Genomic DNA, 23,012 nt, shown 5'->3' with positions numbered 1-23,012 from the left:
TATGTACTATTTAGTCAAATATCTTTATCTGTCACAAATTAAATTTTTGTTCAAAAAAATACAGAAACGTTAATTTTTTTTTAATTATGCAAGAATTAAAATATATCCCGCAATTTATTCTTTGAATGAAATTACCTTTTCAAAAAGACATACAACATACGTACATTTATATATGCACAAAGTTTAAGCGCATTTTCATTTGGCATTCAGAACACGCGCACAAATTCCAGGATTTATGAATCACAAGTTTGGTGCGGATCGTACATACCGTCTGGATTTATGAATTAATATCGGTCATATTACATCTATAAATCTTAGCGTTTAGGCAGAGACGGAATTGTTCTCGCGATAGATTCGCCGGTAGATTACGGCGTGCAATCTTTATCACTTTTGAGCAGATTTTCTTTTCTTGTATCTCTCAATCTTTTCGCGTAACATTCGTCTAAATGCGAAACAATGTAGGATTTTACTGAATTGTTTATTCAAAATAGGAGATATATATTTATCTTTTTGATGAGACTTGACAAATCTTGTAAATATTATATATACGAACGTTTATATAAAATATAAACAATCTATAGACAAATCTTAAGAAAACTAGAAATTTTGTCAATACACACTCTTACAAATAAATATTCAATTATAAATATACGGAAATATTTCGGGATATATATATATATATATATATATATATATATATATATATATATATATATATATATCTCACCATCTGTCAGCGATCTTCAACGAAAATAATCTAATGATGATAATCTAGCATTCAACGATCGTTTAGAGATGATTCTATAAATACTGATCTAATAATAATCGACAATAATAAATATACGAAAAGTAATCTAAACGCGCGCGCGCGCGCGCCTTCAGTCTTTGTTTACCAACCGAAGTTGATTGATTATTTCGTCTACGGGCGAGATATATTTAATCGAAAATTTGGTTAGCTTTAAGTTTCATCTGGCATTCACGTAAGGAGAGAGAGAAGTTCGACGATTGCTACACACGTGATTTGCATCTGCGCTAATATCAACTTAACCTACTGACCTATATAGGTTGATCTACACTTTTATTCAAGGTCTTTGAGAGATAAGTTTCTTTGTTTTCTCGAGATTTCTAGCGAATAATGCGCAGCATCACACGGAGAACATTCTCAAAATTACACTTGTCATATTGACACGTAGTTAATATCCTCTAACGATAATTTTATGATCAATAGATTTTATAAAAGATATCGAACTGTCGTAATAAGTTTTGTGAATAACAATAATCATCAATTATTATTAAGATATTCAAAATTGTTCTATTTATATAATAGCTTGTCTTAGTTATATATACACAGTTTTGCGAAATTTCTCTCATTTACTCGCTTCACTTTTGTCTCAAGTATAACATAATAACATAAATAATATGTATGATAATTAATATATAACATAATTCTTTTAACTATATTTATAGAAAGCAGTTCATTATTATGTATTTATGTAGTTGCACAAAAATAATGAATTTGACATCTCAAGTAATCTCTTGATGTAAAAGAAAATAACTTTCAACTTGCGCTTATACGATCGTTTTTTACATGTTGAAGTTTGATCACGCTGATTTACCGTGTCACGTGGAAATCAATCGCCGCGACGGATTGATTTCTCTCTCTCTCTCTCTCTTTCTCTCTCTTTTTCTCATACAGAATGGCGATTACGCCAGTCTTCGTGGAGGCAAAGCTCTCTCGGCTTAGTTAAGCGTCCTAACCTGCCTCAAAGGATGCTGCACGTAAGAGATAATAAATCCTGGTTAGCTCTCGCCGACGACGACGACGGCGATGGGGATGGGGATGATGTTCGCCGAAGGAACAAGAGACCGCTGTGACCGAGGCCAAGAAACTCTGAGAATAATAAATTGCGTTTATTAAGAGCTTTGACTGTGATATCTCGTGAAATACGTATACATATACATGATGTTTCGTGATAGCCGTATTTAATATTTACAAATGCTCGAGGGATCGTGAATTGAAATCATTCTTCCGCAACAGAAATGAAATGAAATTCTCTCGCGGACGATAGTTCGATTGAAATAAAAATTATCTCGCAAATTAATAATACAGAAATTAAAATAAAATAGAGATAACAAGGTAAGCGAGTTCGATCATCGACGATCGATTGCAGTCAGATCGAAGATGATCCGGAAGATCGAAAGAAATCGGACGATCAAAGCAGATCGAACATCGGATCAAAGACTATCGGATCAGATCAAGATCGCGAGATCAATGAAATCAGCGTCAGAAGATCAGAGGTCATCAGATGATCGGCAAAGATCGCGTCAAGCAAGATTGGATAACCGCGAGAGGATTTCAGTCGGACGAGGAACTGGCGGCCCCGCCGGCATATAACAATGTTGCTGATTTCGATGAGACGGACGGTTACATAAGTCAGCGCTGAAGAAAGTAGGAAAAAGTAGACGCGAGCCGCGCAAGTGAAAAGGGAAAAAACACAAACCGGTAGCGTGAAAGAGAAGAGAGAGAGAGAGAGAGAGAGAGAGAGAGAGAGAGAGAGTTAGAGAGGGAGATCAGTGCGCAGCATTCAGTGACGAATTCAGGTTGCCAGGATCTTGTGTCTTTTGTTAATTATTTTATATATTTTTGATAATGATTCTGTATTTAAATACATTTTATTATTTGATATTATTATTGTTATTATTATTATAATTATCATTGCTGAAATTAATTTGCTGAAAATCTATGCTATATGTTGACATATTCTCTTGGTAAAAATACTCAAATTAATCCGAAATTAATATTCTTACATTTTAACGATAAGATTGAAAATGGCTTTATAAAAAAAAAAAATCGTATTTTTGACAATTGACGGAATACGTGTGATAGTTACACTCAGCGTTTAAGATGCAATAAATGACAATATGTTATAAACATAAACGATAGTATTTTAGTTTCTCCTGTATTTTGGTCAAATTACGTATCAATTATATTTATGTATTGCTCTAATTTTTTGTTGCAAAAATATTTTTTCTCTGTTATCTTGTCAGGCCATATATCAACGGTGTGTGCCAATACAATTGGAAAAAATATGGAACGGCGTTCGAATCGAAATATTTTCAAGATGCCTGCATTTATTATATGTATGAAATTGAAAAGCAGCCGAGAGAGAAAGGACGAGACAAACTCGCCATCCTGACGACGCGACGACGACTGAGAACTGTGAACTGAGGACTGAACTGACGTGCGCCGCGGGCCGGCCGCGGCGCACGAGAAACGAGAGCGGCATGCGATGCCGGGCCGCGTGCGCGTGACGGAGAGCGCCGATTGGCTGACTCGTGGCGCGACGAGGATGGCGCTAGCAGGAAGAGCGAGAAGTTGGCGCGGACTTCGGGGAGCGCTCGACCGTTCGTTCAGTCGGACGCGCGATTACAGGTACGCGAGACGCGTACGGACGGACGGACGAATTCTCTCTCTCTCTCTCTCTCTCTCTCCCTCTTCCTCGTCTATCGGAGCGCCCAAGGGAGTAACGACAATTCTCTCCGTAACACGTGCCGGCGAGAGTGCGCGACATTGAAAACAATAGATATATCGTCGCTATACCGATCCGAGGCGTGAAGTGTGCCTGTCGCGAGGTTCGTCTTCCGCGAACCGATAAACCCACGCGTGTGTCGCGCGCGTGGCGTCCCTTCACCTTCCCCAGTCGGTGAAAGATCGCGAAGATCGAGAAACGTCATCTTTTTTCTCCTGCGACGGCAGGGAATAAGGAAGTGTGGGTGTAGGTGCATTTGTCAGGTGGTGACTTGAAGTGAGTTGCGAGAGGCGTTCGGTGAGCCCGTCGCGACTGTTGGCATCGACGATCGGGGGACCATTATCCCGGAACGGAGCAACGTTCAGATGTCACGGGCGCGTCGTCGAACGGTGAGTATTAAATTTGTACATGGCATGTTTTCCTCAATATACACGTATATATATATATATATATATATATATATATATATATATATATAAAATAGGAAAATGTACAGGATGTCATCGTTCATTCGCCATTTCTCGTATAATCTCTCTTTTTTCTCTTTCGCGTGCGCGCCGACGAGAATAGTGGATAGTATTACCGCGGGAGAGGTGGATCGTGCTCGTTGCCCCCGCCATGACCGAGGGGGTGGGAGGAGGAGGGAAAGAGGGGAGAAGGAGGAAGAGGGTATTAGGTTTCTCGCCTCTTACTTTTGGTTTTCTCGCGGTAACCTAAAAAAAAACAAAAAAAAATCGCCGCCATTAAAGCCGTCACAAGCTGAAAAGCCGCGCGTATCGAAGGCGCGCCTCCGTCGTGATTTTAGGCGAAACCGGTGTGAAATCGGGACGGAGGAGGGATCGTTGACTCTGGTGCGCGAATCCGGGAAAACCGACTAACGTCAAGACGTCGGCGTGGCCGACGAAAGTTTTTCGCCGAAAGTCGCGGAAAAAGCGTGCGCCGACCCGATTTTTCGCCGGCCGCTTCTCGCGCGGTCCGAGAGCGTGAACGAGTCCGCTCTCTTGACTGGCGTTTCGCTACAATAAGTTTTCTTAATAAATCTTAATAAATTCGGATCTTAATCGCCACGCGATGTTATCTCCGGGCCTGGCTCGCGCGTGCCGGTAAACCGATTATCTAAAACACTCCTCATATATTTTAATTGTGACGCAATTATATCTTATCGATATAGAGATTCTATCAAACTGGGCACGAGTACGTATGTAACGTATATATCTAATCGATAAACCGATACGAGATATAAAATTCTAAACAATGGAAAGATACATCTTTTTTTAGACTCTTTCATTATTAAATCTCTAACGCCGTAAATGTGAACTTATATCCGATGTTTCTCACTTATATATATATTTCGATATTCTTTATATCTTCAGCTTTCCTTCACGTTCTCAAGAATCTACTCAGGAGCAGTGTAAATTTTCTGTGATTTATAAGATTTTCTCTCTTTACACCGCAGCAGAGTTGTCGTTCTACAATTCCTCGTGATTTACAATATATTTCGTTTTACAACATCGGAATTGTGCGTCGCTGGAGTTTTCATCGTTGGAGCGTGAGTTATCGCAAGGCGGGAGAAAGTAGTCGAGAAAGAGTCGAAATTAAAAGCGCGATACCGCGATCCAGTCCATCGCCATCGTCTTGAGCTTGTGCGTCTCGGCTGAGCGCTCTAAATGCACGGCGTCGAGCCGCGTCGAGTCCGCGTTGCGTTGCGTTGCGTTGCGTTGCGTCGCGGCGGCCCGCGTATTTACGGAGCACCGCGGAAATCATAACTTGGAAGACACGCGTGCACCACACACGCAATCGAGGAGAAAGTAGTCTCTTCGCATATTGGTCGATCGTAGCTATATACGCGTCGCGAAAATAAATACACGATCGCTTTACCTCTTGTATATTTTTCGTCAAGCTCGCATCGGGCGTTTAATATCAACGGACGGATTTTGACATGTGAATTTTCTCTCAAGCGTTATACAACAGTTATAATTGATTTTGCCGTCGAATATTAAATTTTTATCGAGATGGAAGATTGAGAAAATTTGTCAAGATAAACTGATTTTTAATTTTCTTTTTTTTAGTGAAAATTCTTATGACATATCACTCTCTTGTCGCTGTCGATTGTTATTTTAAAATGTACATGTTAAATCGTGATTCATATTATTTATATCTAATTGTAATAGGAACAGAGATTTGTGTATGTAACATCAAAAAATATCTGCAATTGGAGAGTAATTTTGGCTAATAAAAACTAATGTTCACACTAATGTTTGCAAAAATAGAAATACATGAAATTTTATTTTTGAGGCATTGGGGTGAGAGATCTGTCATAATATCAAAGTCTATTCCTGTATAGAAATATATGTATAGATTACAATGCGAGTTGTACGATTTTGGCGATAAGTACGAAAAATTCGTTGATCGACATCTTATCATTCCATTGACATTACGACCGGCTGGTACTTCTCATCCGAGTTGTGTCCTCCTCCTTTCTTTTTTCCCCAAAGAAGGGAAATAACGCCGTGAAAAATTATGTGGCATTTCACGAACGATCGGCGTGAGGGTGAGTGAAAGAAAGGGAGAAAGTAAAAGAAGGAGGAAGAGGGAGAGGGAAGGCGAGATTTACTTCTAGAAAAAGAGGGAGCGAGGAAAGCGCGCGAAACTTTTCCACATTGTTGCCGGATAAAGGGCGCCGCCGATTATTACAGGGAGGATTATCGCGCCCATTGTGTGCTGGGCCCAGGTTCGCGATAGAGAGCGAGCAAGTGGGTAATGCTGTACTCGCTGTTTGCGCCGGCCCTGCGGGGTCTCTGACCGACCGCCCGTCCGCGCCTCTCAACTCGACTCGCTTGTCGTCCACGCTGCCGCGGTCTACCTATGGCTCAAGTCAGATCTCTCTCTCTCTCTCTCTCTCTCTCTTTCTTTCTCTCTCTCTCTCTCTCTCTCTCTCTGTCTGTCTCTTTCCTTTTCTCTCCCGTTTTTCGACTTTCCACGCGCGAACCCACGTATATTCGTTTAAAAAAATCGACGGTTATGGAAAACAATGATCGGAACGAATTAGAGCCTACTCAGATTTATAAGCGATATTTTTTCCGCTGACAATGTGATAAAAATAATATAAATGAGGTTTATTTTTATTACGAGTGATATCATATTATATACATAATATAATATAATATATGTGTATATATATATATATATATATATATATATACATAATATATTATATACATATATTATATACATAATATAATATAATATATGTATATATATATATATATATATATATATATATTATATGATATAATAACATATATGATAATTTTATATAATGTGACATCATATTGATAATATTTGCATTACGATTGATTCATCGACTATTATTTACCGCCATTCATTATTTATCAAATTAGATAGCTAAGCATAAGATTATTATCGTGCATTTCTGTATTTAAGAATTAATATCCCGAATTATTTTCGTGCGAGGGTGTTCTTACGAACTAATATTTCGTAATACTTTCTTTCTTTTAGACTTATGCAACGAAGTGTTATCTCTGTTCCGATGAACGGAGTTGCACATGATTTCTAAAAGCATGCCCATTTTTTTTTTTTTTTCTTTTTAAGATAGAAAGTATGTTTTCTTTCATCGTGATGAAATCTCGAAACTTTCGAGGGTAAATTGTTAAGCATAAGCTGCACGAGCCAAACACGAAATGAAATTTTTAAATGCAGAGAGCCACTTGTATCGAATCTTTTTTTGGAAATTAATTATTTTATCAATCTTTAATTAAGAAAGATTGCACGGTTTGCAATTGATCAGTAAACAATTAATTTCCGAGATATTTTCATATATGTATATTATATCTATGGATGGATTATACAATAATGTCCATATACAGAAAGACATAAGGAGTCAAAGACGTGTATTTCTGTATATTTTTTATACATTATTATATATAAAATATATATTTTACACAAATGAGGCTAGTTACATTTTTAAAATGAATTGAGATTGAAAAAAGTCATAAAATAAAATTAATACAAATATTAGATATTGTGTTTACGTAAAAATGAAATTTTTTGATATTTCAAATGAAAAAGATATTTTAACTTTATACACATATATAAATTTGTCAAAAGTTATATATATTTTTCAATGTAATTAATACACATATTTTTCATGTCACATATATAATATATATTTATAATGTACTTTTATTCATACTTTCTCAAAGTTAAAATAAAATTATTTTAAACTTAAACTTTTTCATTCACATACATAGATCATACTTAACACGATATTGTTTTATACTGACCAGCAAGCTACGCTATCTTTCCTAATTAAATAGAATGATAAAATAACAAAGCATTTCATTGATTTATGAAACGCATGAGTTGCTTATATCTTTACAAAACGTAAAAACGTTAATAAAGTAGCGAAGCTATTTATTCCGCGCGCAGGGAGGCGGACTCTCGTGCACCCTGCAATTTCAGAAAATTACCAATTAGCGTGAACGCGTAGTGATGCACGACTTGTACGCGTAATCCGACTAGATGCTTTTGCATAAACAATCGGCCGACTGCACGCGTGTGTGCACATATAATACAAATCGTCATTGATTACCGGGATAAGAGTCGACTACGTGAGCGGGCTTTTCTACTTGTCCGATAATTCTCGCTATCTACTACTAGTCGACCTGCAACCTACGACTGACGATCGTGTAGGTGCAGACGATGGGCGTGGGTGAACTTTCCCGATAAGAGCGTCTTGACCGAGAAAACTCGAGAGGCTTAACTTCCTCCATTGCAAATCTAATCCTTTGCCACTGAGATGGAGTATAAGTTGTCTTTGAAGTTTCGCAAACCTAAGAGATTTCTAAATCATTTATATATATATATATATATATATATATATATATATATATATATATATATGTAAATAAATGATTTAGAAATCTCTTAGAGTATATATATATATATATATATATATATATATATATATAGCGTCACACAATTACTCCACTATTTAATATAATTTATCATTTTCAATATTATACATCCGATAAGATCGAAAAGATCGAATAAATTCACAAAATCGATAAAAATAGTTTTTTACTAAATACAGAGAGAAATAAAGAGATGTCTACGTAATGTGATTTTCGTACAAGAGAAACAAAAAGAAATTTTTTTTTTTTGACAGAATGCGAATTTAATAACATTTCTTAGAACTTATGATTATGATCATTTTTTTTATACATTTGATAAATATTTATTTATATGCTTGACAATAATTCGCGAGAATTAACGTAACGCGACTCGCAGGGCGATGGAGCTATCGCGCGAATTTTCTCAATGCCAACAAAAAGCGAACCTTACGGACACCCGGTATTTTGCGGTGTAACGCGCGCACGTGCACCGCGACGCGCGGCCTGTGTACATGAACGAACGCACACGACGTCGTAGCCAGTGAACCGAGCATTATAGTGCCCTGCAAGAAGAAACGCCGGGCTTGGTGCATTGACCGCGGTTGACCACACGTCATCGAATGAGTGACGTCACGCGGGCTTTACTGCACGAAAGCTACGTCACAGTCGGATGCATCCGCGAAGAGGCGTCTTCGAAAATCTTGAGATTTTTAAAACATTTTTCTTCCCGCTCTTCCCTATTTTCTACGCTTATGCGAGCGCGCTGCGCTCTTGATCCTTAACTATGTAATATCTGATATATTTTTACGGCACATGTGAGTTTTATGCGCTTTCTTTAGGTGTATATAAATTTACGTGATATTGCAATTCTTGATATATTTTTTTCAAATTCTGTATCATTGCGTCAATAGTTGTATGATTTTAATCATACATCATAAAAATAAACGCTTTTTCCATTTATTGAAATATTAATCTTTAAAAAAATGATTTCAAAAATCTTCAATTCACACATATATTAAATCTTTTATTTATTAAAATTATGATATATAATTAAGAAAATAAATCAAAAGGAATATTCAAAATTCAACATGTACAAGATGTATGTTTTGATCATAAAATTACGAGCGTAGGCATTTAAAAACAGAGACGCATGTGGGACATGTTCGAAATAATACTGGACGAAAATGATGAGAGAGTAAGAGAAGGAGGATATTAAAGGATACATGTGACCTGCGGCTAAACGCGGGGTTGAATCTTCTTTTCTTTCCTCCGACTGCGTAACCTCCGATTTATCACGGTCGACCGCGGGCTGTGCGCGAAGCAGGAATAGATAACGAACGGGCGTAGGTGGACCCCCGAGATTTTCCTAGCAGACGAGTAAGCCGCCCGGTGTGTAACCTGCGCGAGAGAGCATAATAGCGCGGTTATACATAGAGCTAGGTGGTGGTGTGCCCGGCTGTGTCTAACTATCTACCTACCTACCTACCCATACCTACCTTCGCGAGAGCGCGAGAGTTCGTTCCCTCGGACGAGTAAATCAAGTCGCTGGTCCGCGAAGAGCTGAATGCCTCGTTCAAGGTACCGCACGCGCCAAGAATGGATCGATTCTTTCGCAAAATGTACGCTGCTTTCATTTCTGAGGCCGTTCGATATATGTATGCACTGCGTTTTTTAACTTTGGAAAATCACGAATCCTCAGGGAATTTTTTTGCATCTGGCAAGATCAGAGAATTATCATGGAGATTTATTGGTATATAATTTTTGATATATTATTGGTATATAATTTTTGATATATTATACGATTTAATTGGTATATGATTTATTTAAATATAAAAAAAGAATATAATTTAAAAAAAGAATCTCTCTGATAATTTTGCTCTTATACTGTAAGCAGTAGGCAAACCGCCAATAAGACAAGTTGTGAATTATGTATTTAAAATATATTATAAATATATATTTAATTCTCTCTTTTTAAACATATTCAATATCTTATTAAAATATTGAATGTAAGCAGTAGATATCTTTTTTATTTTAATTTTTAGTTAAAAAGAATGAAAATGTGTTATATGCAAACATTTTGATCTTACCATTAACGAAAGCTATTTCAGTTTTTTTAATACATTTGTAAATCTAGCACTTAAAACTTAAGTGACTTTATATTTTTTCTTTGTATGAGTGAAAACGCGTGCAATAAAAAAAACCCTATTTCTTAAATTACATCAAAAAATCTTTAAAATATTTTCTTTACCTGGAATTTTGAACAGAAATGCAGGAAATTTTTTTTACGAGATTTAAGTAGACATATCCTATATATTAAATTCGGAAAGTTAATAATTAATGTAATTAATTACTACATTTTTATCAGTTTAATCGGAATTTATTGCGAGATTATTATTGCTAAATCTTTTTATATACATATGTGTGTATCGTTTGGATATTTGTCATGGATGGCAGATCGCGCGAGGATTACTCGCGAGGAGATCGTAATTACTATATCGAAGCTACATCCGAATCGTTCTTTGATCGGGAACGCCTAGAGGATTAAAAGCAATTCGCGCGAGCAGCTTGGGTCGAGATGCGGGCCCCCCCTCCCTCCCTTCATAAACGATTGCATCGACCGGCGTGCAAGAAGCAAGCGGAGCTACGAGAAAGTATCCGGCAACTTTCTCCGGTGAGTTTAGTTTGCACCACGGGTCACCAGGCACGGACATTAAGAGCGAATGCTCGCTCGCTTCGCGATGCAAAGGCACGAGAGAATGCAGGTACCGACCGGTATTGTTGCGCCCTGGGGGAAATTCAAAGTTTCCCTCCCCCTCCTCGGCTTATCATTTTTTTCCCTATATGCTCTATTACGGCGGTCTTAATCCTTTAGCTGTTGACGGGATATACATGCGTCCGGCGAGAAAAATAAAACGACAGACGTTTCATAAAAAGTGTTCTGGAGTATGGAATCTATGAAAGTTTTATGAAAGGGATAAATGAAAAATAAATCAATATGTGGTATAAACAAAGTTATCATTTCTGAATAAAATCGAAGTTAGACATTATTTAAAAGCTTTAGGCATTAATATTATAGCAATCAGTTTCTTGCAATGATTTTGCCATGTTTATATGAAATTAATAGTCGTCATTTATGTGTAATTTAATGAAGCATGTTTCAATATATCCGGCATGTTTTAATATTTGTATCTATTAATCAATTCTGTTCTTGCAGTATTGTATCTCATTATTTTTACATTATTAGAAGTTAAGAGTTGAATAATACTTGAAATGTTCATGTAATGGAAAGTATGTGAAAATTATAAACGTCAAATTGTGTAAAGAAAAAATAGATAGTATCGTAAAAGAGTTTGCATTTTTTTTTTTTTTATTGTGAAAATGAAAAACATTTTCGAACTTGCATATATGTTTTCCCGTCTATTTTGTTTCTTGGCAACGACGATGTAATTAATCATACGTGGCGAACATACGTGTATGTGTTCGATCGATTCCCTCGGAGACGTTTAATATCCGTCCTCCATTTAAGAACGTGCTTGACAGATCGTTATGTATACAAGGCTGGATAATATTGTCACCGAGCCGAAAATGTCTCTCCCCCCCCCTCCCCCCTCCCCCTCTCCTCACTTCTTCATCGTGTTCATTGCCGCGTGTTAGGCAATCGCTACTAGACTACCGGCTTTTAACATTGACCCGGTTACTGGCCAGTGGCCCCTGTCACACACTTTTCTGACTCACCGAAATGTCGCGGTGCTAATAACCAAAACGATGCCTGTGACACTGAGCCATTATACGTACATTAAACCGGCCGAGTTGGTAAATCGAAAGAAGAGAACGCGGCTTTCCGAAGGCGAAAAGTGAGAGTGCGTTTCCCTTCCTCTCTTCTTTCCTTATTTCTTTTCCTTTAGACGGGACATGTGCGCGATCGTCTCGCGCTAGAGCTTTGTTCGGGATCGTGTAATCGATCCTCGTTGCTAATCGTGGATGAGAGCTCAACTTAAGCGAAACGCAATTTAACACATCTCCCACGGGAGCGTTATTCAAACATTTCCAATAATGGGCCGCGAGTCCGCTAAAAATTTCATTATGAAACGTAAAGAAAACACTTTGATAGGTTTTTTTCCTACCAAAAGAGGTCGGATATTTTTAGTGTAAAGTTGAATTATTTTTCTTTTGAAATTAAATATAATTGGTTTCATTTATACCTGAAAAAAAGTAAAAAAAATGTAAGAATTATATTTAAATATTTCATATTTTATTTTTGTCAAATTTAAAACATCACATTTTATCATGTATCGTCTATGAAGACACAAATATTATGTGCAAAAAACATTATGTGTAAATTTTGTACATTGGTATACTTTTTTATGTTAATCAGAAGATGGGCGTGACATAACGATATATTTTTATTTAAAAATGTTAGAAAAAATTATATTAATTTTTATTAAAGCTCTGATTTTGACGAAATATTTTCATTGTGCATAAAATGATTTATATAATGTAGCAAATACATTAATAATGTTCTCAGAATTTCGCGACACTGTTTTAAAAGGCATTAAACAATTTCCGACTCTGTTGTAACTATCAATTAATAAAATTTTATATAATAAATTTATATATGTATATATTTATTTATTAATTTTTTTATATACATATTACATATACTTTTGCATTACTCGGAAAACGAGGTTCATGTTGCAGTTGGATTTTGTCGACATAAGCGTAAAATCAAGGTGTTTAAATTACAAGTAAACATATTTTCTTGCATTCAATCAATAATAAATTCGCAGCGTGCATTTTTTTTTTTCATGGACATACATATGAGACAGACTTATTGCGAAGATGTTTATAGATTTTATTGTGCAAAAATTTTTTGTGTAAAGCAACAGTAATTCAAGAATTAACCGAATTAACGTAAATTATGGTGCACTTTTATACTTGTTTATAGTCAAATGGCACTGCGCGCGTAGTTCTACGAATTATATTCTTGACACGTTCTTGACTATAAATGTGGAAATTACAAGCATAAAATTGCGATCGCTCTGTTACGATCGCAGCTTTCGTTGTGTTGCAAACTGTCACGTATTACGTTTAATGAGAGTCAGCATTTTTAGTAATTTTTTTTTTACGGAACTTTAAATTAGGATGAATTCTATAATTTATACATTTCTTTGTCTTAAAAGAACGTAAGATGAATTTGAAAACTAAAGAAACATTGTTTTATGATAATAAAAAAATTGAATTTGAAAAATAAAGAAACATTGTTTTATGATAATAAAAAAATTTATTTTATCTTTTGCAAGAAAAATTTTACAAGAGAAGCGTTAATTAAATATCGCTTGAAGATGAACTTTTGCGATTAAGCGACATTAGGCGATATAGGAGAACTTCTTTAGCGAAGAAAAAATTGATACGATACGCTAGTCGTACATGACAATAATATTTAATATCATGCTTTATATTATGCTAGAGTCTATTATTTTTATCACTTGGCTGTTATATTTAGATGTTCTCGTATGGAGAACGTCGAACCGTTATCCCTTCGCCATCGTCACTGAAAAATCGATTAAAGTCATGCAAAGCTCAGGAAGCTTTCGTCGTTTAATAGCACGCATGTCTATATATGAGTGGGATATGAATACAATAATTTTTACAATAAAATGATTTGAATATAGATAAAGAATATATATATATATATATATATATATATATATATAAATATTTATATAATTAAATAATATATATTTATATAATATTTATATAATTTATATAAATATTTATATAATAATATTTATATATAATATTATATAAATATTATATATATATAAATATATATATATAAATATTATATATATAAATATATATATATATATATATTAAAATATTATTATAAATATATATATAAATACATATATATATATATATATATATATATATATATATATATATATATACATTATGTAGCAATGTAGCTCTACAAGATACTTAAAATTTTATTACTAAGACAATTTTTTATTGATATAAAAATGCTAGTATATTTATTCATGAACAACGGTAAATACATGTATCATTAGAATCTATCGCGTTTGATGACTATTTCTCCTGTGATGCGATAACGATTTTTCATCGATTTTTGAACAAGATTAACATATTGTCAGATATGTTTGCGATGTTTCTCTTTGATAATATCAGAATCTTGTCACCTGGCCAGGTGAAAAGGGAAATTACGACCGAGTTTCGCGCGTAAAAGCATGCATCTCGTTGCAAAATCATGCATAATTTTTTCTTCTAGCACAGATATTTTATTTATAACGAAAAAAAAAGAGATTCGTGTTTTACAGGTTTTATATTAATTTAATCGTTCACATTAGGTACTTTTTTACATAAATTTAATCCACTAAATAATACGTATTTCTGTGAGCACTTGTTTCTGTAATTGAAGAAAAAATATGATATTATAATATTATTGTTCGGCGATTCAAGTAACATTTATTTTACACGCGGAACGTCGTATGCTTTTACTTTTCTTCTGTGGTACGTGTGAATAATGGTCGACTCGAAGGAGGACAGGGGCACGAAGAGACGTGGAAGTTACCGAATTTACGGCAGACTTAGCAGAGAGAGGAGAGAGACCGCTGTCGCAGTGAAAGTTAGTTCTCGCTTGCGGGTGACGCGCGATGAAATGCTTCAGAGTGCAATCGTGTGCATTTAAATGTGTATGTATATGTGATTCGGGCGTGAATTCAATACAAGAGTAAGCTGTACCATCAGGTCGCGCAATTCTTTATTCAAGTCCGAATGATACATCGTGCGGAGCGACGAGGGAGATCGATAGAAAGGATAATAAAGGACTTTGTCATTGTCGATTATCGCAAATCTCGGCATCTCGGAACCAATTTTGAAAGTGGTCAGTAGGTCGATCTTTAAGAATGATCTTTCTTTTCTATATATCTTTTTACGCAGATAGATAATTCATGTTTATAGATAATTATGTGTATTGACCGTTTTTCTCGTAATTATTTTTATTTATGCTTATATCTGCTTATTTCAAAATATTTTTAAGCTTGTCTATTTTCAATTGTATTTAATTAACTATTTTAATTGTATTATCCCATGTTGGACAACGTATACAATTGTCTCAAATTAATTTAATAATTTTTGAAGTTATTATTAATATTATAAAAAGACTTGTCTAAACGTTAAATTTTATGATAAATTTTATTACATCTTGTAACTATATTTTTAACAAAATATTTTAAACATAAAATATTTTGTGTGTATGTGTGTGTGTCTTTGAAGGACAACAAGATATTTTATGTTCAAGTAGGCAAACATGATTTATGAATTTACAAATCTCCAATTTAACGACGGAATTAAATCGCTGTATCTTCGAATACGGATAAAAAAATGATCGTATTATTTTTTCAGTGAAGTGATATTGAACAGCGAAATCTCGTAACAAGCGAATTTATTGGAGCTCGTTTTCCGAGTTTTCATTATCAATGTATAATTAGAACATGTATACGGGGACGCGAAATAAAATTGCGTTATTATATTCGTTTTCGGGATCGTTAACGAGTTTTATATCCGCATTAATTCAAATTTTAGTATTTATAAATAATACATAGTATAATGATTAGTAACGGACGCTGAATACGACATTTATCCCGAGATGGAGTAAAACTTTCTCTCGATCTTTTTGATATTCATATCCATGTATCAAATTCATGTCTCTATCCATTTCTTAAATTTTTTTAATAGATTAAATTCTGTCAAAGATTGAGTGAGTTAAAACTAATAAAACAGAATAATTCAAATTTTTTATGATGGCATATAAATATAATATAATCTGCTTAAATCATAATAATTTGAACTGCGAAAATATGAACCTTGTTAGAAATCGCATCAGCAGATATAAGTTGATTAATGCAAATCAATAGATACTCCAGCGTAATTAATTTATTTTCCATTCGAAAATTCAATCCACCTTTCAATTTCTGATACATCGAGCAAGAAATCTTTTTTTGTTGATCTTGAAATTTTCATCGCTCAATGCTCGTTTTTCGATTGATTACGTCATGGACGATGATAGTGACGGATTATACGCCGCGTTGGGACAAGCGTAAAGTTGGCGGTGCTCTTAAAAATAGACGAAAGGAAGCGTCTCGTGTCTCTCGAGGATGACGATCGAATCGGCAAATTCGCCGTTTCAGGGTCGCTCATTGTCACGGTACGATTACGGGTATCACTCCTTCTCTCTCTCTCTCTCTCTCTCTCTCTCTCTCTCGCTGCCCTTTCTCTCGCGCGTTCTCTCAAGTTCAGTTCTTTCGATCGCCGAAAGAGCGGGGCCCCTCATAGAGGACCCCGAATATTTATGTCACGGCGAAGCCGGTTGGGCCTTGACTGAACGCCGCGGGCAGCTCTCTCAGTGTATTGGCTCGGAGATGTTTGAAATTTTGGTTTCTCGAATCACATACCGCTTGAAGGTCGATCCGGGACTTCCTAAAGTCCTAAGTCGACTAGATGTGACGCCCCTCACGGAGGACGCTTGTCGCAAGGATCTTAAGAAGGTTTCTTACTTTTTGCCGCCACGTAACTCCAACATTCCTCAAATTTTTTCACTTCATAATTGCTCACAGAATAATTCGATGCATTTAACGTTCTCAAACAATTAATGAAAATGGGAAGCTTTTAGCGAAAGTTTGATATTTGACAAAATAGTAAAATCTGATATTTACGTAATTATTTAATTCATTTCATATAAAGCGTAGGGATTTTAACAGAATTTTAATTCAATTTTCCATTAGTTGCAATATTTTTCATCTAAGTATTAGAATAAAAAATTAAAATAAGAAAAAAACTAAAATGTGAGCAATTTAGTTTAAAGTAAATGGGATGACAAGTATAATTTTTATTTTCAAATAATTTTTATTTTAATCTGTCTTTATGCTTATAGATCAGTTATAACGTTTGTCTACTGGATATTGTGACATAAAAGAGGGGAGGATTAAAGCTTTGAATAGCTCGAAGTTAGTTTGAATAAATCAAGAATTAAAATTTAAATATTAAAATTTTTCCCTTTTTCTCTTTTGCGAAAGATTCATGTGATTTTGCGATAATTAACGCGCGCGATCGTGAAAATTGAAGCGCGGCCAAAGCAGGAAGCGTTCGACGACCTCGGCGGGAAATCGCGGAAAACGTGCGAAAGTCGACGAGACGAGAACGGTTATGCGGCCGATTGAGAAAGAAAGAAAACACTTGCACTTTCGTTAGAAAGTCTCGCGAATCCGCTCCGCGGCAATCACGTCAGCCATCCGCGTCTGCGCGTGATGAGCGGTTGCATTTAATAACATCGAGACTGACAGTTGTCATGAGCTTGCCCGACCAAATATCTTCCATCCATCTTCGCGAAACTAGTACTCGAAAAAGTACTACTGCAAGAAATTGCACGCGGATTTTCACAGATTATAATAAATTATACAATTTGAAAGAGAAAACTTGCAACGTAGAAGGAATAAATTGCAATTTGTATCAAGATATTGTTTAACGCATATAATGAATGATTTATCGAGAATAATTTTGCTGAGCTAAACGCGGATAATGGAATCGGCTTATCGGCATTGATTTATTTACATTTTTTTGAACACAGATATTTTGCTTTGTGATGATGATGTGGTAATATATGCAGATAAGAGTTCGCAGAGATTTGCCGCATATCAAACATTAGAGTTATTAGACGATGCTGAATGACACGTAATAGACAACAGAACGTTAAATAATTTTATAAATTATATTTATATTTTCACATATGTAGGCCTTTCTTTTTGTAAAATTAGCTTTTTGTAAATCATTGAATTTTTTGTTTTAATTATTTTCTGTATTAGATTTTGGTAAAATGGCTGAATTTGAAAAAAGTCTGATATATATAAAAATTATCAAACAATTCTATATATTTAGAAAAGAGAGAGAAATTGATGTTTCTAAAATAAATTTTTTAAAGGAAAATTGTTCTCTTTACGGAAACGATTATGAGTTGTATTATAAAAGAAATATTGTTATATAAAAAAATTTTATTTCTATTACGTTATATAAAAATAATTTACAGTAATAATAGTATAAAAATTTTAATCAATACACTAATCATTGAATTTTAAATGTATCTCTTAATTGATTGGTTATATTTATATAAATTTATACGAATTTATATTATATTTATACGAATTTTTATACAAATATATCTATATTTATATAAATGATACTGCACGAAAGTAATGTAGATATGGACAATTCAGTTATTTTTTCTAGATTATTTCACTAAATGAATGACACTTTTTTCTTTTCATTAAAAATATTTGTTCCTTTTTTTCACGATGAAATAACACATTTTGATGATTTTCCTTCCTTTTATATGTCACTTCGATCTTAATGCAAAGTGCATTAGACATGAAGTCCAGTAAAAATCGGCGAATCGCGTCATACATCATGCACGTTGGCGTGACTACAAGCGATCATTAATTATTCTTTAATCTAACGTTCACAGACGCATTATATTATTAGCGATATGCGATAACGAGTTGATACCGCCGCGCTGCGTAGCTAACGCGAGAAAATGCGTTTTCCATTAACATCGAGTTCCTTGTTCTTGCTTCTCGTTAAATATTTCGCGAGAAAATTAGAAAAATTTGCCATGTATAATCGAGGAATATAATATGAAGAGAAGTTTGAGAGAAAATTTTGATCTGTATGAAATATGTAAACAACCGATGTCTTTAATCTTTGTCCTAAAATAAATATAATTGTCTATTATTTAACTTGCTACAGAAAAAGCGCCATTTTTAAATGCATTTCTAAAGGCTATATATATTTGCCACAAAATTGACAAGAGATCAATGAACCTTACAAAAAATTAGAAAAAAAGTTTCTCTATAAAATATTTTTCGATAAATCTGGGACGCACGCACATAACAGCTGACATATATATCAGACTTGATTTTACGCTACTTTCGAAGCAAACGATCTCCGATTCGCAACTCGTACGTAATTATCATCGTGTATTCGGATCGAAAGTCGTCGTCATAAAAGCGACCATTTAAACGGCGAAAACACGTGTCGCTGGGGTGGACACGTCCTTTTATATTACGCTTACTTAGTCGCATACGAGCTCCGTCACGCTATGCGTAGATACGCGTGTGTCGCGTGCACGTTATCGGATCATCGTCGGAATATAGAACGCGTTTTATACCCACACGTAGCACACGCACACACGCGTACGCATACGTTCATCAAGATGCGCGACACGCGCACGTACTTCGCATAGTCTTCCTGGCACGCTTTTAGGATGGAAAAACGCATTGCGTCGAGAGCCACCGTCCTTTCGTCGACCTGTCCACGCACTCATTGTCAGTTGCCACGATATATACACGAATACGAGTGACGTGTAAGAATTACGGTTATTCTTCTGTGTAACATTATTATTATATGAAATAAAGTTTCGAGTTTGTCGTGATAAGATTAACGATTGTATAGAGAATATTTCGCAATTACCTTACGTTTTCTTCACAAATTCGAAAATAATTTTTAGCAAACATATCGAGGAATGTCATCGCGTTGACATTTTTTCAATTTTCAATAATATACACGTGCACATATGAGAGCGTCAAGTAACCGATTTAGATTTACGAAAATGAGAAAATCGCGTATTGGCATTTCGTTTCAAATAAATTGATATAAAATCGCTGAAGAAGCTCCTTTTTATCTTGCTCCGTTTTACGAAACTCCGATAAGGAAGGAAGCGAAGCGCGTAATTATCTCCGAAGTTACTTTCGCACACCTAATTTCTTTCGCACTCACACCGTGCGTTCACCGAAAAAAAAAAAAAGAAAATGAATCACAAAGACCGCTAGATAATAGACGGGACGAAAAGCCGGGAAGGGTCGATATACATAATTTTATGATGCGCGCAATCGCCAGCGATCGCATACGCACGTGCCTGTGTACAATCGCGACTCGCACACATATACATACACACCTCACGCATACACATGCATATGGGTTTTGTGTACATGCGCGCGACTCGATGGCCGTGGCTATGGCCTTACGATTTCCCCCTCCGTTCCCTCTCCCCATCTCCGTCGACAGAATCGCGCGCGCAGTACGGTACGGAGAGACATGAGAAGTGGTGGGAGTAAGAGAAGGCGAGAGAGTAGCTCGCAGTAGTAACGGAGACGGCGAGGCTCGTGCGTGCGAGCGAACGAACGAACGAACGAGCGAGCGAGCGAGAGAGAGAGAGAGAAACGCGGAATCTGTAGTCTCGAGCGGCGGACGGGGACGCGAGAAAGAGAGAGGGAGAGTGTGTCGCGAGCGTGTGTCTAACCTAGGCTAGTGGCGTTTAGTGGCGGCTAGGCTAGGCAAACCGAGACTCCTCCGTCCCGTTCAGTGTTGTTCCGCGCGCGCTCCCCGGTCGAAGCTTCATCTCTCGTTCCGTGCGCGCGTATCCAGTCGTGTGACACACAGTTTTTCGCGTTTTTTCTTCCCGGTCTTTACAAAAGACAATCGTATGAAATATAAAGAGGAGGAGAGATTTTTTTTTTCACGCGTTTTCTCACGCGCCGAGACGCGACGCGACGCGACGCGCCCCACTCGGGCGCCGCTCGATGTAAACAAAAGCGGAGGGATTGTTTATTTGGGTTTGTGTTATCTGAAAGTTTGGCAGTGTGAGTTGAACAATTTGTAGCATCGTTTCATTACGTCGATCGTAATATACGGAATGGAATAGTGTGACAATTTAGCGATAAGTTTTGAGCGATCGCTAAACTTGCTGGGACTAGATGTTACGAGGCGAAGAAAGTTGCGAGAAGAAAGTGAAAAAGAAATTTCTTTTTTGTTTTTTTGGAACTGTCGTAAAAGGAATACGTAATAGTATTTAATTTGAATCGAATTGTTACCGGCTTTTCGAGCTATGATATTTCGGAGTGAACTTTAATCGATCAATTGTCGATGATTTAACGCCGAAACGATGTTGTTGCATCATTGACATTGTAATTTAGTGTATTGTCTTCAAGCACGTGATACCGAAGTGATTCGAGAGACACGGATTCCCTCCAGTTCGCGTAATCTTCTCCACGATCGATTATCCGCGATCGATTATTTTGACGTTTTGTCGTTCTTCTTTCGCGAAAAAAAAAAATCTCCCAAACAGCGTGTGCGTGGGTGAACGCGTGGCCGTATTCGTGTGTCGTGCACGCGCGTGATGCAAGTCGCATGGGCTGTCGCAATCATTCGCTCCGATAAATAATCGCGACAGATCGACGCGCATTCCTCCCTCTCTTTCTTTCTCGAAGAAAGAAAATTATCGCGAGGGTGGGAAGACTCGCGTAACTCGAGAAGGGAACCTCGTTCGGTGAATAAAGTGTGAGTGCGGAAGAAATTCAGGTGTGCGAAAATCTCGGAGACGATTGCGCGCTTCGTTTCCTTCCTCTTCGGAGCTCCGCGAAACGGAACGAGGTAAGGGGAAGCTTCTCTCAGCGGTTCTGTGTTCAATTTTTACTCCTCGTAATCTTAATTATTCGTGACAGACATTCCGACGAAGCTCTGCAGCTTCGATTTTTCAATAGAAAAATATTTGTTCAAACATTTTAAATTATGAGTGATTAAAAAAAGTATTTTTTTTTCCCCCCAGTTCCAATAAGCAGAGTTTAACGATATCTTTTTTTATTCTTCGAAGAGAAAATTATTTGGATTAAAAATTCATACATATTTGGGATTCTAAAAATTTCTGTGTGTTTATTAATATAAAATATAAGGATGTCAAAATTTATATCTCATCATTGTAACTTCAAAATTTAAATAGAATTTAAATTACAAAATGTAAATAATTTAAATGATTAAAAAATTTAAATAAATTAAAAATTAATAACTTTAATGAAACCGATATATTTTTCTCGATTTTTCGCGAACAATTCCGATGCGAAAGATTAATTATCGGTTAACAGTTCTTCAAATAGAATTCGAATAGAGTTGTCACCTCTCAAATTATGGCCCATAGTTTTCGAGTTTAAAAAAAATCTCCATTTTTTTGCCGATTCAAACAATGAATCTTCTATGGCAGGAATCGAATTCTCTCTTTCATTTATTTAAGAAAAATACTATAATATATTCAAGTATTATATCTTAAAGAGAGAAAGGGTTAATTACAGTGAAATTCTTTTATATTGCATATTTTTATACTTTTTATATTACGTTTATTAATTTTTAATTTTCGAACAAGATATGATTCTTAATCCTATTCCATGAGAAAACTATATTTGCATGACGATTGAAGAAAGATTTTGAATGTACTATACGTCTGTTCTCTCTTTTCCTCTTTCCTCTTTTGTGGAACGATGATCTTTCCGGGCAAAGATTGATAAGATTAAGGTAGCAATTCTAGACGCGAATCCTCGGGCAGAAGTTAAACCGAACGCGGCCGTGACAGTTAAAAGTGCAACGGTGCATGCGAGCGACGAAGCGCCTTCGCCCACGCATGGTCGCGTGCGTGCGACCCGCAGACACGCAACGGAATATCAAAGAAGGG

The 23,012-nt window shown here is 35.8% G+C and overlaps 2 protein-coding genes across 4 annotated transcripts in view; one reads left to right on the top strand and one right to left on the bottom strand.

Moving 5' to 3' along the window:
* The window catches only part of LOC126849089 (pseudouridylate synthase TRUB2, mitochondrial), a 54,573-nt gene that overhangs the window by 20,585 nt on the left and 10,976 nt on the right, over window positions 1-23,012 (bottom strand). The gene's annotated exons all lie outside the window — the stretch shown is intronic.
* Window positions 3,350-23,012, top strand: part of LOC126849075 (ecdysone-induced protein 74EF) — a 187,161-nt gene continuing 167,498 nt past the window's right edge. Inside the window, exon 1 of one of the 3 annotated variants that reach the window (XM_050590578.1) lies at window positions 3,350-3,919. The gene's annotated coding sequence lies outside the window, so the exon portion shown is untranslated. Of the gene's footprint in view, window positions 3,920-15,186; window positions 15,348-19,498; window positions 21,944-23,012 lie in introns of those variants that run through there. The other 2 variants (XM_050590581.1, XM_050590577.1) reach the window with 2 other exon arrangements.

The sequence above is a fragment of the Cataglyphis hispanica genome, chromosome 4 (genome assembly GCF_021464435.1).
Source record: "Cataglyphis hispanica isolate Lineage 1 chromosome 4, ULB_Chis1_1.0, whole genome shotgun sequence".
Classification (NCBI taxonomy): Eukaryota; Metazoa; Arthropoda; class Insecta; order Hymenoptera; family Formicidae; genus Cataglyphis; species Cataglyphis hispanica.
This window is presented reverse-complemented; position numbering and strand designations above follow the sequence as displayed.